We start from the raw sequence: 3,643 nt of genomic DNA on the forward strand, positions 1-3,643 counted from the left end.
TAAATGGGAGATTCGGTGCACAGTGCCCTTACATTGGAAAATTGGTGGGAGTGTCTATATATTAGAAAATTGGAGTACAGCATGTATAAATTGGGGAATAGGGGCCAGGGAATCAATAAAAAGAAATGTTGCAAGCATCGGTAAATTGGAGAGTCAGGTCAGTGCATTACTAAATGAACAAATATAATCAGCAGGGAATCCGTACGTTGGAAATGTGTATCAGGGAACAACTAAATGGAAGGAATTGATGCAGAGCAACAATAATTGGAGAATTCATGCAGGTGCCGTTAAATTCTAAGTGGGAGGACTGAGGCAGGAAAACCTCAATGGGTGAGTTGGTGAAATTCCCGAATTAGTGCAGGATTGGGAAATGGGAGAAATGGTGCAGGGAAGCGGAGCACTAATTACAGCCTTAGAGAGTACAGCACGAAAACAGATCCCTCAGTCCAACCTGTTCACGCCCAAATTTAAGAATTCTGTAAGCTCTACACTAAATTGGAGAATCATTGCAATAAAATACAAAATGTATAAAGTTCGAAAGGGCTTATCGAAATGTGAGAATTTTCAACAGGACATCAGATAATGGGTGAATTAGTACAGTTCAGTGCTAATTGGGTGAGTTATGCTGTGTTGCAACTACATGTGAGAATTCGGGCAGGACAATACCGTTTGGGAGATTTAGAGTAGCGCACCCCTAAATTGGGCGAGGGCATCAGTCACTATAAGGATTGGTTTAAGGCAATACTGGATGGAGAACTTGTTCAGGACATCAGTAATTGGGGGAAATGGTGCTAAGCAACACTGAATTGGAGAATTGGTGTGGGGTATCAGTAAATGAAAGACCTGGTGGAGGGTGCTGATAACTTCGAGAATTGGAGCAACTGGGAGAACACGGGCAGCGAATCAGGAAATAGGACAAATGTTGCAAAGGATTAGTGGTCGAGACTCAATACAGTGTACCACGAAATGGGGGAGTTGGTGCAGTTCACCACTGAAGGGAAGATATGTGAAGGTTCGGTAAATTGAAGATTTGATGCAGGGATCTCCAAGATTAGAGAATTCTGGCAGCAGACTACGAAATGGGAGATTTGTTGCAGGATAATACTGAAAGGAAGACCTGGTGCACAGTGGAGCTAAATTAGAGAAAGGGTGCATGGCACCAGGAAATGGGAGAATTAGAGTAGCGCACCCTTAAATGGTAGAATCGGGGTCGGGCATCAGTAAGTGGAGGAATTAATATAGGGATATGAGTAAAATGGAGATTTGATGGAAACACTAAATGGGAGAATCAGTGCAGAGTGCCATTCCATCAGAACATGGGTCAGAGTGCCAACATATTTTCTGTAACACAGGAGGAAGCAGAGACGCTGCTCCAGCTCCTTTATTTTCTCTAATACAGGAGGAAGCAGTGACGCTGCTCCAGCTCCTTTATTTTCTATAATTCAGGAGGAAGCAGTGACGCTGTTCCAGCTCCTTTATTTTCTATAAAACAGGAGGAAGCAGTGACGCTGCTCCAGCTCCTTTATTTTCTATAATTCAGGAGGAAGCAGTGACGCTGCTCCAGCTCCTTTATTTTCTATAATACAGGAGGAAGCAGTGACGCTGCTCCGGATCCTTTATTTTCTATAATACAGGAGGAAGCAGAGACGCTGCTCCAGCTCCTTTATTTTCTATAATACAGGAGGAAGCAGTGACGCTGCTCCAGCTCCTTTATTTTCTATAATACAGGAGGAAGCAGAGACGCTGCTCCAGCTCCTTTATTTTCTATAATTCAGGAGGAAGCAGTGACGCTGTTCCAGCTCCTTTATTTTCTATAATTCAGGAGGAAGCAGTGACGCTGTTCCAGCTCCTTTATTTTCTATAATACAGGAGGAAGCAGTGACGCTGCTCCAGCTCCTTTATTTTCGATAATTCAGGAGGAAGCAGAGACGCTGCTACAGCTCCTTTATTTTCTATAATACAGGAGGAAGCAGTGACGCTGCTCCAGCTCCTTTATTTTCTATAATACAGGAGGAAGCAGTGACGCTGCTCCGGATCCTTTATTTTCTATAATACAGGAGGAAGCTGTGACGCTGCTCCAGCTCCTTTATTTTCTATAATTCAGGAGGAAGCAGTGACGCTGCACCAGCTCCTTTATTTTCTATAATACAGGAGGAAGCAGTGACGCTGCTCCAGCTCCTTTATTTTCTATAATACAGGCGGAAGCAGTGACGCTGCTCCAGCTCCTTTATTTTCTATAATACAGGAGGAAGCAGTGACGCTGCTCCAGCTCCTTTATTTTCTATAATTCAGGAGGAAGCAGTGACGCTGCTCCAGCTCCTTTATTTTCTATAATACAGGAGGAAGCAGTGACGCTGCTCTGGATCCTTTATTTTCTATAATACAGGAGGAAGCAGAGACGCTGCTACAGCTCCTTTATTTTCTATAATACAGGAGGAAGCAGAGACGCTGCTACAGCCCCTTTATTTTCTATAACACAGGAGGAAGCAGTGACGCTGCTCCAGCTCCTTTATTTTCTATAATACAGGAGGAAGCAGAGACGCTGCTCCAGCTCCTTTATTTTCTATAATACAGGAGGAAGCAGAGACGCTGTTCCAGCTCCTTTATTTTCTATAAAACAGGAGGAAGCAGTGACGCTGCTCCAGCTCCTTTATTTTCTATAATTCAGGAGGAAGCAGTGACGCTGTTCCAGCTCCTTTATTTTCTATAATACAGGAGGAAGCAGTGACGCTGCTCCGGATCCTTTATTTTCTATAATACAGGAGGAAGCAGAGACGCTGCTCCAGCTCCTTTATTTTCCATAATACAGGAGGAAGCAGTGACGCTGTTCCAGCTCCTTTATTTTCTATAATACAGGAGGAAGCAGAGACGCTGCTCCAGCTCCTTTATTTTCTATAATACAGGAGGAAGCAGAGACGCTGCTCCAGCTCCCTTATTTTCTATAATTCAGGAGGAAGCAGTGACGCTGCTCCAGCTCCTTTATTTTCTATAATACAGGAGGAAGCAGTGACGCTGCTCCAGCTCCTTTATTTTCTATAATACAGGAGGAAGCAGTGACGCTGCTCCAGCTCCTTTATTTTCTATAATACAGGAGGAAGCAGTGACGCTGCTCCAGCTCCTTTATTTTCTATAATACAGGAGGAAGCAGTGACGCTGCTCCAGCTGCTTTATTTTCTATAATACAGGAGGAAGCGGTGACTCTGCTCCAGCTCCTTTATTTTCTATAATACAGGAGGAAGCAGTGACGCTGCTCCAGCTCCTTTATTTTCTATAATTCAGGAGGAAGCAGAGACGCTGTTCCAGCTCCTTTATTTTCTATAATACAGGAGGAAGCAGTGACGCTGCTCCAGCTCCTTTATTTTCAATAATACAGGAGGAAGCAGTGACGCTGCTCCAGCTCCTTTATTTTCTATAATACAGGAGGAAGCAGTGACGCTGCTCCAGCTCCTTTATTTTCTATAATACAGGAGGAAGCAGAGACGCTGCTACAGCTCCTTTATTTTCTATAATACAGGAGGAAGCAGAGACGCTGCTCCAGCTCCTTTATTTTCTATAATACAGGAGGAAGCAGTGACGCTGTTCCAGCTCCTTTATTTTCTATAATACAGGAGGAAGCAGAGACGCTGCTCCAGCTCCTTTATTT

This window comes from Chiloscyllium punctatum, unplaced genomic scaffold, assembly GCF_047496795.1.
Source record: "Chiloscyllium punctatum isolate Juve2018m unplaced genomic scaffold, sChiPun1.3 scaffold_116, whole genome shotgun sequence".
NCBI lineage: Eukaryota > Metazoa > Chordata > Chondrichthyes > Orectolobiformes > Hemiscylliidae > Chiloscyllium > Chiloscyllium punctatum.